The sequence below is a fragment of the Rousettus aegyptiacus genome, unplaced genomic scaffold (assembly GCF_014176215.1).
Source record: "Rousettus aegyptiacus isolate mRouAeg1 unplaced genomic scaffold, mRouAeg1.p scaffold_m13_p_1, whole genome shotgun sequence".
NCBI lineage: Eukaryota > Metazoa > Chordata > Mammalia > Chiroptera > Pteropodidae > Rousettus > Rousettus aegyptiacus.
In genome coordinates, this window is record NW_023416284.1 from 99,423,363 (window position 1) to 99,444,398 (window position 21,036).

Here is a 21,036-nt window from a genome sequence, read left to right on the forward strand (position 1 = left end):
TTCATCTGGATTGAGATTTGCCTTTCAGAGGGAGTTTGTAAGGACTAAGTGAGATCATGTGTATAAAATATTAACATAGTGCCTGACCCATTTGGGTCTTAGCTACCACTACTTTTTAAAATTATTATTATTATAACAAATAATATTAAAGCAGTGTTTAATTAGACTAGTCTGCTAACAGTGAATGAATGGCCCCTTTAGAAAATGAAATGGACTTTTTGTCCAAATTTTAGACAAAACTATTGTCTAAATAGTTTCGTGAACTATTCCTGTCAGCCAGTATTACCTTCCAAGACCGGGCATTGCCCTTTGAAATTCCTGATAGTTGTCCAGTCGTGTACTTTTATCAGAACAACAGAGAATGTAACATAATAGTTTACCCAACATCATTTAGAGATCAAATCTAACAGCCCCTCCTCTTGATATTCCCAGTTTAGTATAGAAAAGTCTCTGAGAAATTTAGCAATAGAAACCTGATGTCATTTTAAAACTAAGTTTCCAATAATTAATGTCTTGCTAAACACCGTCCAGCAGAACACAGTTTTAAAAATGCTGGGAAAGAGGAGAATAGAGTATGGTCTTTGATTTCATTTAAATATAAAAACAAACCTTAACACCTTATAGCAGCAGTCCCCAACCTTTTGGGCCCCTATGAGAAACTAATGCTTGATCTGAGGTAGACCTGAGGCAGCTAGGGAAAGCTGGAAATATAGGTGAAGCTTCGCTTGCTTGCTTGCCGCTCACCTACTGCTGTGTGGCCTTGTTCCTAACAAGCCACAGACGGGTACTAGTCCACAGCCCGGGTATTGGGGACCCCACCCTACCTTATAGGATGTATGGTTGGCAAATATTTTCTAGCATTCAGTAGGTTGTGTTTTCATTTTGTTGATGTTTCTTTTATTGTGCAAAACCTTTTTAGTTTGATGTAGACCCATTTGTTTATTTTTTTCTTTTGTTTTCCTTGCCTGAGGAAATACATCAGAAAAAAAATATTATTAAGAGCAATGTCAGAGAGTTTACTGCTTATGTTTTCTTCTAGGAGTTTTATGGTTTCAGATCTTACTTTTAAGTCTTTTATCTATTTTGAGTTTATTTTTATATATGGAGTAAGAAGGTGATCCAGTTTCATTTTTTTTTTCATATATTTGTCAGTTTTCCCAACACCATTTATTAAATAGGCTATCCCTATCCCATTGTATATTCTTGCCTCTTTTGTCATAGATTAAATGACCATATAGGTGTGGGTTTATTTCTGGGCTCGCTGTTCTGTTCTGTTGATCTTTGTGTATGTTTTTATGCCAGTGCCATATTGTTTTGATTACTATGGCTTTGTAGTATAGTTAGATATTAGGTAGCGTGATACCTCCAACTTTGTTCTTTCTCAAGAGTACTGTGGCTCTACAAGGTCTTTTATAGTTCCCTGTAAATTTTAGGATTATTCATTCTAGTTCTGTGAAAAACATCATTGGTTCTATAGAGTCTATAGATAGTTTTAGTTAGTATGGACATTTTAATAATGTTAATTCACAGTATATGCTTCCATTTATTTGTGTCTTCTTCAGTCTCTTTTTTTACTGAGTTACAATTTTCCAAGTGCAGGCCTTTTACCTCCTTGGTTAAGTTTATTCTTAGGTATTTTTTTGATGCAGTTATAAAAGGGATCGTTTTCTTAACTTTTCTTTCTGATAGTTTATTATTGGTGTATAAGAGTGCAGAGATTTCTGAATATTAATTTTGTATCCTACTACATTACTGAATTTATCAGTTCTAATAGTTTTTTGATGGAATCTTTAGGGTTCTCTATATATAGTATGTCATCTACAAATAATGTCACTTTTATTTTTTCCTTTCCAATTTAGATGCTTTTTATTTCTTTTTCTTGTCTGATTGCTATGCCTAGGACTTCCAATACTATTTTGAATAAAAGTGGTGAAAGTGGACATCCTTGTCTTGTTCCTAATCTTAAAGTAAATACTTTTAGATTTTCCTCATTGAGTATGATATTAGCTGTAAGTTTGTCATATATGGCCTTTACTGTGTTGAGGTATGGTTCCCTCTATTCCCACTTTGCTGAGAGTTTTTATGCATGCTGGATTTTTTTAAATGCTTTCTCTGCATCTATTGATATGATTATATGATCTTTATCTTTAAATTTGTTAATGAGGTGTATCACATTAATGGATTTGCAGATGGTAAACCAACCTTGTTTCTTAGGAATACAACCCATTTGGTTATAGTGTATGATCTTTTTAATGTATTGCTGAATTTGATTAGCTAATATTTTGTTGAGGATTTTTGCATCTATGTTCATCAGGGATATCAGCCTATAATTTTCTTTTTTTGTATGTCTCTCTGGTTTTGGAATGAGGGTAATGGTAACCTTTTAAAATGAGCTTGGGACATTGCCCTCCTCTTGAATTTTTGGGACTAGTTTGAGAAGAATAGATGTTAATTCTTTGAACATTTGGTAAAATTCACCAGTGAAGCTGTCTGGTGTAGGACTTCTATTTGTTGGGAGATGTTGGTTACTGGTATGATTTCGTTAGTAGTAATTGGTTGGTTACTACTTTATAAAGAACTCATACGACTCAATGCCAAAAAACCCACAAACAATCAAATTAAAACAAGGGCAGTAGAACCTGAATAGGCATTTCTCCAAAGAGGACATACAGATGGCCAACAAATATATGAAAAGATGCTCAATGTCGCTAACCATCAAAGAAATACAAATTAAAACCACAGTGAGATAGATCACCTCACACCTGTCAAAATGGCTATCATCAATAAATCAAAAAGCAAGTGTTGGTAAGGATTTGGAGAAAAGAAAACTCTTGCGCACTGTTGGTGGGATTGCAAATTGGTGCAGCAACTATGGAAAACGATTGGGAAGTTCCTCAAAACATTAGAAATAGAACTAGCTTATGACCAACATTTCCACTTCTGGGTATTTATCCAAAGAAAACCAAAACGCTAATTCATAAAGATATATGCACGCCAATGTCTGCTGCAGTGCTATTTACAATAGCCAAGATATGGAAGCAATATAAGTGCCCATCAATGGATGACAAATGGATAAAGGAAGTATGGTACATACATACAATGGAATATTACTCAGCCATAAAAAAAAGAAATCTTACCATTTGCAACAATGACATGGATGGACCTAGAAGGTATTGTGCTAAGTTAAAAAGTCAGACAGAGAAAGACAAATACCGTATGACTCAACTCGTACGTGGAATCTAAGGAACAAAATAAACAAAGAAAATGAAAACAGACTCATAGATACAGAGAACAAACTGGTGATTGCCACATGAGAAGGGTTGGGGAGACCAAGTGAAAACACTGAAGGGATTAAGAGGTACAAATTGGTAGTTGCACAATAGTCACAGGGATGTAAAGTACAGTTTAGGGAATAAAGTCAATATTGTAGTAACTATGTATAGTGCCAGGCGAGTGCTAGACTAATTGGGAGTGTCACTTTGTAAATTATATAAATATCTAACCACTAAACTGTATACCTGAAATTAACATAAAATAATATTGTATGTCAACTCTAATTGAGCAATAAAAATTTAAAAAACCAATTACTTTAAAAGTAAATAAATACTCCAATTAAATGACATAGGATCACTGAATGGATAAAAACAAAACAAAACAAAACAAAACAAAAACATACCTTAACAAAAAAAAAATAAAAAGACTAAAACTGTTCCAAGGTATTCATCTCCTTGGGCTGCCATAACAAAATACCATAGACTAGGCAGCTTAAATAACAGAAATATATATTCTCAGTTCTGGAGGCTGGCAGTCCCAGATGTGGGTGCTGGCCACCTCAGTTGCTGGGAAAGGCTCTCTTCCTGCTTTGCAGACAGCAGCCTTCTCATGTCCTCACATGAGTTCTGGTGTTTCTTCCTCTGCTTCTAAGAGCACTGCCCCTATTGGATTAGGTCCCTACTGTTGTGACCACATTTAACCATAATTACCTCCTAAGGACCCTCTCTCCAAGTACAGTCACATTGGGGATCCAGGTTCCAACATATGAGTTTTGGAGGGACACAGTTTAGTCCATAGCAGTCACCTCTAGACAGTGGAGTCTTAAATAATCTTAATTTTCTTCTCTACACATTTCTATACTTTCCAAACTTTCTGCAATTAAGGGTGCTGGATGAAAAACACTTACAAATTCACCTTGTATGAGGTAACAAGAGTAATCAGATACATAGCAACAGAAAGTAGAATGGTGGTTGCCACAGGCTGGGGAGAAGGGAAAGGGGTGGGGGGTTAGTTTTTAATAGGTATAGAGTTTCAGTTTTGCAAGATGAAAAGACTTCTGGAGTTAGATGGTGGTGATGGTTACACAACAATGTAACCATTACTTAATGTCACTGAAATGTGCACTTAAAAATGGTTTCAGATGGTGAATTTTATGTCATGTGTATTTTATTACACACACAAATTCCCAGCCTCCTCAAATAAAACCTTCTGAGAAATACCCTTCAGCGTTAGACTGGGTTTAAATACCAGGTCTGTGTTTACTTGATGGTTCTTTAACTTTAGTGGGCATCAGAATGACCTACATGGCTTGTTTAACACCCCCTGAGTTCCTGACTGGTTAGCCCTGGGGTGAGCCTGAGAATTTGCATTTTTAACAAGCTTGCATGTGATTGATAATCAGGCCTAGGACAAGTCTTGGTTTCCTTGTTAATAAAAATGGGTCTGTGAGCCAGTTGTGAGGCTTATTTGAGAGTACCTGAATCCAGAAGCTCTTAGCATCAGCTTTACTTTCAGCAAATAGTTTGCTTGCTTTTATTTTCAAATAATTTCCTTTTGGATTCTCCTCCCCCCCATGAAATTGTCATTTTAGACCAACATGAAAAAATAACTTATATTTAGAAATATAAAGTCTTTAAATATGTAATAGACCATGTAATATTAACTTTGTTTCTTGGAAAATTAAGATTATTTCAGTCCAGTGGCTAGACTATAGAGTTATCTTTGGAACTGATTTTTGATAGTCAACTTTTTTCCTTTTCCAAATTAAATCTGTGTATGTATGTGGGTGATGAGCATATTCTGGTGAAAATAAGAGTCATGGCAACTCCCTTAACTCCACCCCTCTTCCATAAAAAAGATTCCACAAACAAAATCTCTGAGAAATCTTATGTAAATAATTAGTGTAAATATTATTCATACTTCTTCAACTATTCTTAAATCTTCTTAAAGATTTCTACCTTTTGGCTATCCATAAGGGCTCATAAGGGGGAAATGAACCTCTAGGCCAGTGTTTTTCTGAAATTAAGTTCTATAGGAGTGTCTAGACCTGAACTGTCCAATATGGTGGCAACCGCCTCATGCAACTGTTTAGCACTTGAAATGTGGCTAGCACCAGTTGTGATGTGCTTTATAAGTGTAAAGTCCACACCAAATTTTGAAGACTTTGTAAGAAAAAAAGAATATCAGTATCTCATTAATTTTATATTAGTTAAATGTTTAAATTATCTAAATAAATGCTAAATAAAAAAGATTTTTTTAACTTAGTCCAGAATATTTCTTGGATATCTTGGACTAAACAAAATATACTAAAATTAATTACACTCAAAAAATTTGGCTACTGGAAAGTTTTAAATCACAAATGTGATTTTTACTTATGAGTCCATATAGGATGACAACTGTGCTACTCTAGACTGTCTGGGAGTTAACAGGTGTTGGGAGTGGAGTAGTAGGCGGGGAGAAAGGAGGGTTATGTGGCAGAGTCAGTATGGGAAACAATGAATTTTAAAAAGCAAGAGGTCTGATATGCATTATGAATTACTAAGAAGGGTACATAATATGTAGCATTTCCCAAAGTTGTTTCATTATGGAACCTCTGCCATCCTTTCCCCTAAAATCTTATGTAGAAAAGACTATAAAATCCTATGGTAAGCCATGGTGTTCCCAGAGCTCCTTTCTAGAAGTCAGTGCTGGTATATTTCTCCCTACTTATGCATACCTTTTTAAAGTGATAGATTTAAAATAATATATTTATGATAAATTGATTAAAATTTTTAGAATTTTAATTGATGGAGGAGTGAGGATTTTGCTGTGGGAGAAAGTATTTTAAGATTCTCAATTGGCATTTTTTGACATGAGAAGCATTTGCAGAAATCAAACCTTCCAAAACTCATAATGTTTTTACCCACAGAGATGAGAAGCAGCAGGGGCTTAGTAATTACAAATTTGACTTCAAACTTCTGTTTTGCTACTTACAAACTACAATGTTGAGCAAGTGTCTTACAATCTCTGTAAAAACGGGGGTAATAATACACCCCTGGCAGGAGTGTGTTAGAAAGATTAGAATTATGCTGGCAGAGGGAAGACAGTAAATGTTAGCTGCTGTTACAATTTTTATTACCTCCTGTGTCTTGGTATTCAGTTAATAGTAAAAGGGAATTAATATGACTAAGTATCTATACTAGCATATGTTTATTTTCATGCACGTTAATAATGCTTTCTGCAGTTTGGAAAATTATTTCAGATATAGGTGTCCTTGTCTTTCCAGTAACATAATCAGCCTCTTGAAAGCTGGGACAAATTATATACTTGTGTGGATTTATTTATTTATTTATTTATTTATTTTTTGTGTGTATTTCTTTAATCCTTTACACTGCCTCTCCAGCATGGGCTTCTTTCAATTAAAAAATAATCATTAAATTGAGTCTTTGTTATCATTAGGATAAATTGTAATGGTACTGCTTAATATATCATGTTATTTTAGTGTGGTTTCTTAAAGGAAAAAATATTAATGTTATGAGAAATATTAACAAAAGTTACAAGCTATCGTTAGAAGTTTAAGAGAAAGTTAAATAATGACAAACCTTCATAGAAAAATAATTTTACTGAGGTAAAATCTAAGAACTTAAATATTTAGAGGGAAATAAGATATTCTTAAGAAAAGATCATAAAGACATAACAAAGCAAGAAATTATTATTCTTTTTTGTGCAAAAGGATCATACTAAGTAACGGTTGTAGTATTTTAAATGACCCAGAAATGATATAAAATAAGAGTCAACCTAAATGAAAAGTCTTTATCGCTTTCCTAAGGAAAAGGCTATGTTGTAGGTACAGATCTCTCAGAAGACTGGACTGTGTTCTAAATCAATTACAGTTTCCCCTAATACCATTCAGTTCTGGCACATGTGACTGCCACCTCCAGAATGATGAGGCTTTAACAAAACTAACTAACTAACTAAATAATCATGCTAAATTGCCCTTTAAAAGAAATTTAAAGTTTTATTCTTTGACAACTGGAGGCTGTTTTTAAGTTACTTGACTCTTTTGTAAGAGAGTTCAATAATCTATAGCAGGGTAGCCCAGAAGTGAATAAAGAAAAAAGTATTAATTTAGATGTCTATTCAATTCCAAGTATTCATATAAAAACTAGAAAATTTGTGATTTATATGACTGTTTTCCACTTTCGATGTTTGAGAGAATGAAGATGTGAATGTTGACTCAGTTTTTCCAAATTGCATGTTTATCGCATGAAATTTGCCTTTGTATCTCATTCTGGTCCAATGCTGAAAATTTCGAACGGCTTTTCCACTGCAGTCTCAGGCGTTTCAAATTATAAAATACATTTCTGTTGCTCTCTACTGAACTTAACAGAAAATTAGCATGCTTGACCTTCCTCACTCAGGGAATTCTTTGATAACTTAACTTTGGTGATACTGAAGAGTGTCATTTCTGCACTGATGAAATTGATAGCTTGCTGCTACCATCTGGCATCTGGCAGTGCCTTCAACTTCTTTGTACTGCAAAAAAAGAGCATCAAAACAGTGTATAGAAATGGCCATTGTGTGCTTAGCAAATATAACAATATCTTGTGAATTATATTTAGCTGTTTAGAATTCCATTGTGTTTGTTACTGGATTGAGTTTATATATTTCACATGTTGAACAACTGCCCTGGACCCTAACAGCACAAGGGTTCCATGGACTGACACCGCTAAAGGATCCGAGGATAGAATTGGGGGAAAGAGGACACATGAACTTGGATGCAAAAAAAAATTTCATGTTACTTTCACTAGACTTCAACTGAAATTTATCATTTCCTAAATCTGCAGATGGAGGCAACAAATTTCAGTAGTACTACCAGTGCCTGGGAGTTTGTCACCAATAGAAATATCTCTATCACATTATATTTGTAGATATCTTGAAAATTTCCTATTTTCCAAATGGTAGTAGTTACTAGAGTCACCACTAACTCTTGTTTATTAATGCATTAATGAAGAATCACGTATGTATTGATATTACAATTTTTAAATACTTTTATAATTGTATTTCAAAAACTCCTAAGTGTACTGAGGTGGAATCCATTAGCCTCACCAGACAACCAAAAGGCACACAAAGTGTTAAGAACTCTCCTCCTTCCTTTGGAGGATTTCTTCCTATGGCCTCATCTGGTGCCTGTTGGTAGTTGTGGGGTGATCTACCTCAACTTTTCACTCTTTTTCTTTTTTTTTTTTTTTAAATAAATACCTGTACTGTTTTCCATCCAAGAATAGGAGTCCGCAGATGCAGAGTGCTGACTGTATGCATTGTTCTACGCCATTTTATATAAAGGACTTGAACATCTGTGGATTTTGGTATCTGTGATGGGGTCCTGGAGCTAGTCCCCTGTAGATACCAAGGGATAACTTAAGTTTTGAGGGAGTCAAAAGTTATTCATGGTTTTCGACTGCACATGGAGTTGGTGCCCCAACCCCTGCATTGTTCAGGGGTCAACCATAGTTATATTCAAACAAGCCCTTATGGTTTTTTTAGTAAGAATATTCATGGATGCTTTATTATTTTTTTTATTGTGGTAAAGTATACATAACATAAAATTTACCATTCTATCCATTTTAAGTACAGTTTGTGGCATGAAGTACATTCGCATTGTTGTATGATCATCATTACAGTTCTTTTCTAGAACTTATTCATCTTCCCCAGCTGAAACTTAGTATTTTATGGTCTTTTGATAGAAATCGCTACAAATATAAATTTCAGTTCACATGGTATTTATTAGGATTTTTAAAAGATATCACACTAACTAGAAGTTTATGTCTCTTAAGTGGAGTTTAGAAAGGTGATATTGATTCAGCTTTAAAATATTTGAACAAACTGAAATCTCACTTGGAGTAATATACTACGTATATATTTGTCCATATTCTTTTTTAATTCATTTCTAATCTTTAAAAAGGTTTCTCTCATTTTCTCCCCCTCAAAAGATTGATTTTGTCCACACATCTTCCTTTCGTGTCTGCTTTTATAAAAAGGAATCCTCAGCATCACTTCTTTGGCAACATTAACTTTGTAAAATGGAATTTTGTTAATACTGTTAGTTTTTTTATAGAGCTTGTTTTTCTTGGAACATACCATAAAACCAAAATATTTTGAATGTTATTCATTGACAGAGAGCAAAGAGAGTCAAGAGTTTGCATAATAACTTTAACCAGATTGCTAAATCTAATGCTTAATAAAAGAAAAATATTTTGTTTATAATTACTGCCATTTTAAACGATTTCTTAAAGCAGTTCCATATATAGGGACAACAACATATACAAACTATATATACAAACAACATATACAAACAGAGTAATGGTGTCCTATTATATTTGAGGAACTATAGAAAAATTTTAGACAGTTTTTATTTAATAGCTTAATTATTATCATACTGTATTTTAGTGAATTTTGTGACTGTGGAATGGGAATGCAGTGGCAGTCTTTTTTTACCACATATGACTGATAAAGCCATTCTTTTTAAAAGTAGAAAAAGTCACATTGGTAAGAGTTTTGCTTTTCATTTAAAATACTCTCTAAAAATAATCCCCTTTCTATTAGGAAAAACACAAATGACTTAGATAAATCTACATTTCATTTAATAAAATATATATTTTTCTGAATGAAACCAGAAATCTAAAAAGTGTTAGAACAGTTTTTGATTGATATTCAGATCATTTGTTTTTATGGAGAGGATACAAGTAAGACTTACTTTGGGCTCTTCTAGTTTTTAATTCCTAGTCCTAAAACTTTTGCTGGTGTGTTTTGGTTGTTACATGACCAGGTTTATCTTCATGGATTGTTAGTTTCAATGTTGACATTGCTTCCTTTTGTTAAATCAGTTTGTCATGGGTACCAATCCTCTAAATAACTGATTGTTTTTAGTGGAAGAAAGTAATAATTGAGACAATCAATGATTAAATCAAATTCACCTTTTTATTTTGAACTATAATACAATAATTCTTTAATTGAAGTTTAGTATTGTAACTGAAGAGAACTGACTCATTTTTAATACATATTATTCTATGTACCAAGTATTGTGAGTTATCACAAAGATAGTTTTAATTTAATTTAACTTAGTGTTTAATAGCAGTCAAGATAGCAGCACTTTGTATCATTTCTCAGTTATATCCTGTGTATTGTTTTCCATAGTCATTAAAATGTTCAGTCTTTTATAAAACATAATAAAGAAATTATAAAAACATTTTGGCAGGGCATCTGTTTTTTCCTTTCTCATAGAGTTTTTTTTTTTCTGTAAGGTCTATAATTGGTGCCCTCAAAATGCTGGATATGGCTATGCCAGAGTCTCTGCAACTTAGATTTTTACATCTAAGTCTTTTAATGAACACAACTATTACTAATATAATAAATTACTGTGCTGAATATTTGGGGACTCCAAGGAATTATTTTATATTTATAATCATACATAAAACCTCTATTTTAAGGAGGTTAATTAAATAATAAATGAATTATTGTGAGAAGATACAGTCTTTTGTCCTATGGATCTTTAAAAAATGACATTTCCTTAGGCCTCAGTGAATTGAACCATAAGGTCTGGAGCAGAGCTGAGTAATCAGTTGGCTTCTCATAGCTTTTTCTACACATCAGGAATGCCTGGCTAGATGCATAAGTGTCCGACATAAGACAGCAGATCCCGGATGTTGGATGACCAGCTCTGCATCCCAAATCCTGTGCTTTATGATTGTGAAAAACAGCTCAAGTGTAGTCTAGCTGCATACTTGTGGAAACTAAATGATAAAGAACTAATATCACCTCTGGAAGGTTAGTCTTTTAGACTGAAATGTTAGGAAAGTACTTCAGTTGAGTAAATTAAATTTATTGGGCACATTTGTATCAGTCATTGCACTAAGCACTGGTAACACAAAGATGTAAAGAAACTGATTCAGCTTTCATGGAATTTGTAAGCTGATAAGGGAGTCAGAAAAACAAAATTTTGTCATCCATGTGTCCTGCTAGTGTCATGTCAGACACACTCTAGGGATGCAAATAAGTGAATTAATTTTGCTTAGGAATTTTTAAAAAATTAAGTAGTGTTTTACCCAAAGCCTGAAAAGTTAGGCATTGTCAGTTGACCACTTGGAGGTGAAGGTCTCTTGTCTTCTAAGAAGATGGACAAGTGCAAAGCCAAAGAATTGAAAAAGTGGTATAATAAGTTTGGGGGAAATCAAATGGTCAAAATAGCAAAGAGCCAAGGGTACTTACAGGGAAGGATGGGGTGGGTAGAGGTATAAAATGAGGCTAGAGCCTATTATAATGAGCCAGTATTTTCTGTTCACCGACGCCAAAAAACCATATTATCTAAAAGTTGCTTGGCTTTGGGATGGGAGAATTAATTATTCTCTCACCAGTACTCATAGCACTTTATACTGTTTTTATTTAAATTTGGGCTCTGCTTTAGTTGGGAACTGAAGACAGGCATGATGAAGATCATGCAGAGCAATGTCTAATGAGTGTCAAAAGATGTGGCTGTTGCTTTTAAAAATCTGGATAAGAGGATCTTTAAAGACAGCCCAAGGTTGTCAAAGAAGGATTCACGGAAGTAAATTCAAGCCAAGTTTTGAATAATGGATGAAATTTCAGTAGATGTAAAAGAGGAAGAAGAGCATTTCAGGTAAGGAAATTGTCACCTGGACAAGGGCAGATGCTGGGAAATTGCATTGTGTTTGGGAGCTGGCAGAGTGGCAGTTTGGCTAGAATAGGGGAATAGTGGGAAATAACTTTAGTTCATTGTACATTCTAGGTTTAAATATAATTATTTTCTACTTTAGAAATTCGGGCTCTGTAACTATGTGAGATGATGGATGTGTTAACCAACCTTATTGTGGTCATCATTTCGCTATATATATCAAATCATCACATGTACGCATCTTTAGCAGGAATATGAAAAATAAGCATGCTTTCTTGGGAAACTGAAGTAGGTTTCAAAGAAAAGGGAATAAATACCGTTTCCCAGGTGTCCCTGATCCTGTTGCAGGTTTTGCCATCTTGTGCCCAACATATTAGAAAGGATGATAGGTTCATTTTAAAAAGTATTCCTTGACCACAGTGTTATAATGGCTGTTATCAAATAGACAAGTGATGACAAATGTTGGTGAAGATGAGAACAAAAGGGAATCCTAACACACTGTTGATGGGAATATAAATTGGTACAGCCACTATGGAAAACAGTCTGGAGGTTCCTCAAAAATTAACAGTAGAGCTACTAAATGATTCAGCAATCTTTCTAGATACATACCCGAAGGAAATAAAATCACTATCTCAAAGAGATGCTTACACCCCTGTGTTCATTTCAACATTATTCGCACCAGCCAAGATATGAAAACAACTAAGTGTCAGTGGATGAATGGATAAAAAAAAAATTGCGATACACACACATACACAGTGGATTATTATTCAACCATAAAGAAGAAAATCCCGCCATTTGTGACATGGATAAACTTTGAGGGCATAAGCTAAGTGAAAGAAGTAGACAAGGGCAGACAAATACTGTATGATCTCACTTATATGTGGAATCTAAAAAAGTTGAACTTGTGGAAACAGTAAATTGGTGGTTACCAGATGCTATGGGGTGGGTGGGGAAAATGGGGAGATGTTGGTCAAAGGGTACAAACTTTCAGTTATTAGACAAGTAAATTCTAGGTATCTAATGTATAATATGGTGGCTGTAGTTAACAGTACTAATATACTTGAAGAGAGTAGATTTTAAATGTTCTCACCACAAAAGAAAAGAAAAGGTAACTATGTAAGGTGATAAATGTGTTAACCAACCTTATTGTCATCATTTCATAATATATACATATATTAAATCATCACATTGTGCACGTCAGACTGACACTATCTTATTTGTCAATTATATCTCAATAAAGCTTGGGGTGGGGAGAAAAAAAAATGTGTTCACTGAGCTCCTGCTGTGTGCCCAGTGCTATTCTATGTGTTGAGGTTCAAAATCAGTGAACAGACATAAACCTCTGCCCTGGTGGAGCTGACATTCTAATATAAATATGACCAAATATAGTAAAGAGGGGAAAGAAGAAGTAATTATTTGATGGGTAGGAGCAAAAAGAGACCAGTACTGAAGGTGGTCTAGAGTGATGCATCCCCAAGTAAGATGTCACCTGCAGCATTTTCTTTTAGTCAGATTACCAAGAAATCGAACCTTTCTCGTGAGTTTGGAGAGTTGGCAGCCTCAGTTTGTGTCTCTGAACCGACTAGAGGCCCTTGTTTACAACGGTCCTATCTGACTGCAGCCGGGGACAGGTTCCCCAGTTTGCCTGAAATTTTCCAGTGTGCTATAACATGGAACAAAGTGATCAACCTTAGGGGGTCAGAAAGAAAACCCCACAGTAGCCCCAGATTCCTGGTGAATCAGAATCTCTGGAGGGGGCAGATGGGAGACAGGATTCCATGTTTTCAATAACAAACTCCAGTCTGTATTATTTTGAAGCAAATCCCAGACTTCACAGTTTATTTATACTTATTTTAGTATAGATCTCTAAAAAATACAAGTTCTTTTTAAAAATATAACCCCAGTTTCATTATTACATCTAAACACTTTTTAACAGGATATAAGTCATCAGGAATTGCAAAATTTCGATGCTGATGGACTCAAGAAAATTATAATTTTCTGTGTCAGGTATAATCTAGAATTATGTGAGTTTTTAATTATTCAAGGTCTTTGGAAACAATCTTTGCATACAGGACAGCTGCCCTATATTTAAACCCTGGATATTCATTATTATACCTGCTTATATGCTATTTGCTGGGGATATGAAGATGAATATGATAAAGATTCCTGTTTTTGAAAGTAACAGTATAATATTGTCTTATACTGTTAATTTTTAGATGATAGTCTATTAGTTACATTTATATTTGAAGTCACTTTTTTAGTTCACTATAACAGAGCCATAATTAATACCCATAGCTCTTTCCCACTACTAGGTGGGCAGTAGGAGCAAATGAACAGTTCAGTGCATCTGCAAATGCCTCAGGCCTTTGTTAATTTCAGAGTTTAGTATCTCTTGAACCACTTAAGTTCCTAATCTAGATTGGGCAAAGACTTTTGGAACTCAACCAGCAATCTCTTTTGATTTTGATGCCCTCCTTTGTTTAGACCTGGGACCTACCCTTCCACCCAGCCTGGCACAAAATTGGCAGTTGAGATTAAAGGAGAATAAACAAGAGAGGCCTGGAAATGTTTTCCCTAGGACCATCTTTACATTAGTCAGACAGCATGTACATAGGTCTTCTGACAGTTGTTTCTCATAGGATCTCAAGATTTTGAGGGGCCTTACGCAAACATGTTAAGCAGATTTTTTTCATGAACCCTTAAATTTTTCAGTATGTATATTTCTGGACAATTTGAAAAGTACTGATCTGTATGGTTAATGATTCTATAGTCAGTAAACTTAAGATCTTTAACACTATGTTGGAATTTATCTTAAAGAAGTTTGATATATTTATCAAACAACATTTATCACTACATTAGTATCCTCTTTTCTGAGGGGGTAAGTTCCAAGACCCTGAGGTAAAACTGTAGGTAGTATCAAAACCTAAATATACTGTATTTTTTCCTGTAAATATATACACTTTACAGCTATTATTTGGCATGTCCAAATTGCCAGCATCACTACCCTTTTGCTTTGCATCCATTGTTAAGTAAAATAAGGGTTACTTGAGCACAAGCACTGCAATAGTGTGACAGTCAATTTGATAACCAAGACAACTGCTAAGTGACTAATGGATGGGGAGCGTATACATCGTTAATACACTGGACAAAGGGATGATTCACATCACAAGCCAGATGGAGCAGGACAGCATGAGATTTCCTAATGATATCCAGAACTGCACACAGTTTAAAACTTATGAATTGTTTATTTCTGGATTTTTCCATTTAATATTTTAGGACTGAGGTTGCCTATATTACTGGTCAACTGTTTTGACTTTGAGGAATTTTTTAATTCCTGAATTTTTCTCCTAATAATGTTTTGTAGTCCTTTCCACCTTCTCTTCTTTGCTCCTAGAAGGCTCTAGTTGGTGACAAATGGATGAAGATATTCTTAGTTGAATAATAACTGAAAAACTCAGAGTCCATCATGCTGAGTTTGACAGCTTTTTATTGTAAATCGGTATAATTGTAAAGATATCGTCATGTTTTCTTTAGTAAACTGTCATTATTTCACAAAAAAGACCAGTAACTTCACCTGAAGAAGCTTGAGAACTCCTGCCAAAAATGGTAGCACTTCTCACATTGCATTGTAATGAAGTGTCGCATGTCTCTCTTCCAAAGGAAGTGAGTTCCTTAAAATCAGGAACCCTGCCAGAGGTTTCATACAGTCTTGCAATTATAAAATTACGCAGCACATACAATTACAATATAGTAAAAGGAATAAATGAGAAGACTTCATGTCCTAATTGACATAAACAGTTGACATGAGTAAGGGGCTATTTTATGGTATAACTTTTTGATCATGACACTGGTTGGAGAATTGTTTGCTTAAACAAATAATTCACTTCTTGGCCTTGCTTTTACAGTCCTACAAAAATGTTAAGGGTATTCACATTTATTGTTACATTTTATGTCCTACTCACTTGATATTCCCAGCCCTTCATAGAGTACTTAGCACATAGTATGTGCCAAATGTTTATTTTTACCCACGGAACATGTTTATTAAAGATAGGTATTAAAGAAACAGCTTTCTCCATTCCCTAAGTTATTCTTCATGGTAGAAAACAAAAAGGGGCATGGTATGAAACTACCGTCTTCCCTTTCTCCTTTCCTCCCTCTTTCAGGATACTTGATCCTATAATCTGTGTTAATGAAATCATATAAACTATTCTTACTTCTAAAGTGATTTAGAAAACCTTACAAATGGCTCTAGGGCCAAGATGGAGTAACAGGGACTAGATTTACCTTCAGGCAGAAAAAAGTTTAAAATTATATAAAATATATTAAACAATGATTTTTAGACATTGGATATCAGGCAGCACTGGACAGTGACTCCTGAGAAATGGAAAACAAGTGAGCTCAATACTTTCTCCCGCTTACTGTCTGGAGAAAGATTCCAGCCATAGCACAGGAAAGGGGAATCCAGATGGAGTCTGATAATCATCCTGAGTTAGCCCGATGTAGCTGGGAGGTGAAAGTGGCTAAACTAAAACTCATAGGGCAGAGTACTAGGGAGGAGAGAGCTACACAGAGAGAAAACCCTGGAGACCTGCACAGTGTCTTTCTTGATAACTGATCGGTACATATGTGTAAAAAACCCCACCTGAATGAAAGGAAACAGAACTTGAAGCTCACACAAGGCAGAGAATAGTTTGTGTTCCCAACTGCAAGAGTGTAAAAATCCTTTTAATTCAGGGGACCTCGAAGTACTGAGAAGGTATTGCCTCAGTATAAAGTAAAATTAGCCCCAGGCTAAAGATTAACAAAGCTTAAAAGCAAGCTTCAAGAGAATTGAACTATTTACAAGGAGCTTTATTGTATCCTAGACAAAGTTCAAAAATCTTTATAGGGATACAAAAATACATAGTACTGAAATTTATAATGTCTAATATCCAATCAAAAATTATCAGGCATGCAGAGAAACAGAAAGATACCACCCATAATGAGAAGGGGGAAAAAAATCCAATCAGTAGAAACAGACCCAGAAATGATACAAATGATAGAATTAGTAGAGGACATTAGAATGTTATCACTATTTTTCATAAGTTCAAGAAGATAGAGGAAAGATTTAATATATTAAAGAAATGGAAGATATAAAAAAGACCCAACTTCAAGAGATGAAAACTACAGTGTTTAAAATGTGTGTGTGTGTGTGTGTGTGTGTGTGTGTGTGTATGATGAGATTAATATCAGATTAGACACTGCAGAAGAAAAGATTAGGGTGCTTGAAGACAACTATCCTAATAGCAACTATCCTAAATGAAAAGCCAGAGAGATAAAAAGGCTGAAAAAAAAAAAAAAGAGCTGTGGAACTTGAAGCAGTCTAATCATATACATGTAATTAGGATCCTCAAAGGAAGGGTAGGGACACAGAGCATATGAGGTAATGGCTGAAATTATTCTAAGTTGGAGGAAAACTATAAGCCTACAGATTCTAAAAATTCAATGAACCCCAAGCACAAGAAGCATGACGAAAACTATGTTAAGGCACTTCTAATCAAATTGCTTAAAACCAGAGATAGAGAACTCTTTAAAGCATCGGTGGGGGGGGGGGGTGTGTGGAATAAGATCTATTATGTACAATTGGATAAAGTAAGAATAACAGCATACTTCTCTTTGGAAATAACGCAAGCAAGAAATAATGTAGCAATATCTTTAAAGAGCTGAAAGAAAAAAAAAAGCTCAAACTACAACTATATGCCCAGGGAAAATGCATTTCAAAAATGAAGATAAACACTTTTTAAAGACATACAAAAGAAGAAATAATTCATCACCTGCATTATAAAAATATTAAAAGAAAGTGATACCAGATGAAAATTTGGATTTAGTCAAAGGAATGAACGCACTGGAAATGGTAAATATGTGGATAAAAATAAAAGCGACTACAGCTCATTATACCTTCAGTAACTCATGCAAAGAATGCATGATTCTGGAGACAGCAACAATTCATAGTTCATGACTGCATAAAGTTTCTCAGTTATTCCTCTGCTAACCTCAGCATTTAAAAAAGTTTTTTCAATTATAGTTGACATACAATATTATATTAGTTTCAGGTATGCAGCATAATGGTTAGACATTTATATAATTTACAAAGTGATCCCCCCCAATTAGTCTAGTACCCACCTGGTGCTATACTTAGTTGTTGTTATTGACAACATCTTCATCCTTTAGAGGTAAATTTGTTTACAAATGATTGGGAAATTATGGCATGTACTGATACTATACTGAATTAATACAAATAAAGCAAATGTCAGTCATTTTTCCTATATTTATAAGATAGCCTGTTCTTGGTGGTCTTAAAGTTTTCGCGTATTGGTCATTGTTTTTTCTAGGTTATATTTTTAGAAGAAGAAAAATAGTAGAAAAACATGTAAGTGAGAGAACAAAAACATTTGTTATAGCAATCACATACCAAATTTCAGTTTGTGAAGTATTTGAAATCCCGTGTTATGACTTTAAAAGTTTTCTTCTACTGCCACTAGTTTATAATATCTTAAGTAGGTAGAATTGATTTGTTTAGCTAGCTTTCCTAAATTATCTGTTCTTGAAACCAATATATTTCTTGATATGAGCGCTCAGATTATTTACCCATGTGGAAAAAGTTTTTTAAATAGACTGTCATTTTCCTTTATATCTTTACCTTTGAGGTCTTTGAGGTCTTTCTGTGATTTTAATGAAAATCAAACTGCCTTTAAGATATTTCTTTCAAGATAGCTGATGTAGATTATTCTTGAGGCCACTAGACTGCTTTAAATTTTCTGAGTCTAGTTGACCCTTGAACAACATATGTTTGAAATACATGGGTCCACTTATACATGGATTTTTTTTCGGTAAAGATGGAGTTGACTCCCTGCTGGGTTTCACACCCATAGATTCAACCAATCACAGATCAAAATAATATTTTCGACCCGTAGTTGAGAATCCATGGATGCTGAGGGCCAACTGTATACATTATTTTATGCCATTTTACGTAATGCTCAATGTCTTGAGCATCCTTGGGTTTTGATATCCATGGGGGTTCTAGAACCAATCTCCCATGGATACTGAGGGATGACTTTAGTTAAATTTTGAGGGAGTCAAAGTTTGATGCAGTTTTTCGACTGCTGGGGTAAGGATTGGCACCCCTAACCCCCATGTTATTTAAGGGCCCACTGTATCTGGTATGCTTACCTAGAGTGAGCCTAACTTGAGGTTTTTCTGTTTCAAGGGTCTCCCCTCTCTCCTCTTTGTTTTAGTAATTGTATTTATTTACTTTTTAAAATAGGCCTTACATACATGTTTTGCAACATTCAAAAGATAGAAAAGGACATATAAGTGAAGGGTATACATTCCTATGTTCCTAGCCACCCAGTTTCCATCCCAGAAGCCACTAGTGTTAATGGTTATTCGTGCTTCATTTCAGGATCTGAACATTCATAAGCACATATATGTATTCTCTCCCCCACATGTGGGTGTATAATGTACATAGTATTCTGCACCTTTTTCTGTTGACCATGTATCTTTCCGAGTCAGTTCGTATAAAGCTGCCTTATTATTTTTAATGGCTTTATAGTATTCTACTATGTGAGTGAACCATAACTCGTTTAAGTCTCTCATTGGCAGCTAGGGTTTTTAAAAATATTTTAAACTGAGATGTAATTTATATACCACAGAATTAAAGTATACAGTTTAGTGGTTTAACTCCAGAAATTTTTTTGTCACTGTTCAAAATCATCTTTTTATTTGGTTGTTTAACCCTTCTTCCCTCCTTTCCCCCCACCCACCTCTCACTCCAAGAATATAAGTTCTAAGAAAGCTGTGGTGTCTTCCCTGGCATTTTGCAGATCCTGGCATGTAGAAGATTCTCCATTGGAATTTGCCGTATGAATGAATTAGTCTCTTTCTGTATGGATGTGCCTTATCCTGCTTCCATTGAAAGGCTAGCAAAGAGGAAGGACACGCCAGGCCCTAGAAATTAGGGTACTCTTGAGTGTATACTCATTGGCTGTTTCAGATGTCTTTAGTGGATCTAATGCTCCTCTTCCTTGCCTCAGGCACAAAGGACTTCTGCTAGCTGGGGAAGAGGGAGTGTGTTCTAGGAACTGCAGACCCTGGACTCTTGAGCCCGGTGTGTCAGGCTTATGTAGTTAATCTGCCTGCCACAGACTCAGGAGGAGAGGGCATTGAGTGAGCCTGTGACTGTTCCCCAAGCTGATGACCTCGTGGGCACAGTCTTCAAGGGACTCACCTGGGCTTCAGCAGGCTCCTGGGAGCAGAGTGGACTAACTGGGAGGGAGCTGGGGCTACAGTCCCTTTGTAAGGTGGCAGGGTGCTCCTGGCCTGGGCAAGGTATCCCTCACCCAGAGGGGCCTCCTAAGTCAGATGTGGATGGCTTTCCCACAGAACAAGATGTCGGTCTTCATTGGAGAGTTGACAGGTCCTAGGTTGGGACTGGGGACACTGAGCGGCACTGGAGGTGCTGCCAGGGAGAGCTGTTTCCCTTGAGCACGTCGGTTTAGAAGGGTAGCTGACCTATGGGGACGGCTTGCTCATGGTGGGCCAGCTTCCCACCTGAACTGGTCTCTAGGTCTGTCTTAAGGCCCATAATGTTGGGTCTGGCACTCTGGTCCCTAGGGTCTTCTGATGGGGCCATTGCAGCTACCACAGTGCCTGGCCGAGCACTGGCAAGAGGAGCAGTTTTCTGCTGCCTCTTCCAGAATGTAGTTCCCAGAATTTTAATCACCCCAAAAGAAACCCTGTACCCATGACATCTAGGTTTTTACAGTCTGGCTAAAACCAATAAAGCTGCACTGGATATTCTTACATACGTGTCATTTCATGTACATATAAGGATGTCTGCAGGATAAATACCCAAAAGTAGGTTTGCCAGATAAAATGATTTGCGCACTTAAATTTTTCAAAGATATTGCTAAATCGCCCTCTCTACAGGTTATATGAGTTTACATACTCACTACTAATGTACAAAAATTCCTGTTTCCCCACCCCCGTTTTTTTAAGGCGAGGCAACCCTTGGTTGACCTCACAGATTGCAAGTACCTTGTCAGCTTACAATC

General features: G+C 35.4%; 1 protein-coding gene and 1 pseudogene across 1 annotated transcript in view; one reads left to right on the forward strand and one right to left on the reverse strand.

Annotated features, from left to right (window-relative positions):
• The window catches only part of BICRAL (BRD4 interacting chromatin remodeling complex associated protein like), a 91,804-nt gene that overhangs the window by 33,799 nt on the left and 36,969 nt on the right, over positions 1-21,036 (forward strand). The window lies entirely within an intron of this gene.
• On the reverse strand, positions 20,058-21,036 carry LOC118613598 (annotated as a pseudogene).